The following is a 507-nucleotide window of genomic DNA, read 5'->3' as shown; positions in this document are numbered from 1 at the left end:
ACAGGTGCATGTATCCATGTGGTTCTCGTGTGCCAGCCAGTGCAATATACTAACGTCTTACTCCGAATACTTTTGCTCAAAGTAAAATTTAACTTGGAGCAAAAGTATTCGGAGTAAGAAGTTAGTATATTTAAGCTTCTAGAATAAGTAAAGCTTTGGCTTGATATCCTAATGTGAAAAGACGGGTTTGTATATCTAACGTAAAGATAGCTACATCGGCGTCAGGGTAGCTCCCCGCGTCAGTGACCACTGCCTCTCCCCCCGGAAAGAATGATACACATCTGACTACAATAGGACGCTACTCTCCTCTCACATCAAATACCCTGTTAAAAAGCAAGGATCAACGAACCAATCCTTCAATAGCTCCCAATCCTTCAATAGCTCAAGAGGTTGTTAGGTTGTGTCTAACACCTGTCGTCTTTTATGCTACAATCTTTTCGATATGTCATGTATCGCTTATGTCACTTGAATGACAATGAAACGATCATTTATGAATGATACTATCGT

This window comes from Phytophthora parasitica, assembly GCF_000247585.1.
Source record: "Phytophthora parasitica INRA-310 unplaced genomic scaffold supercont2.133, whole genome shotgun sequence".
Lineage (NCBI taxonomy): Eukaryota > Oomycota > Peronosporomycetes > Peronosporales > Peronosporaceae > Phytophthora > Phytophthora nicotianae.
The sequence above is the reverse complement of the archived record's forward strand: the minus strand, read 5'-3'. Positions refer to the sequence as shown.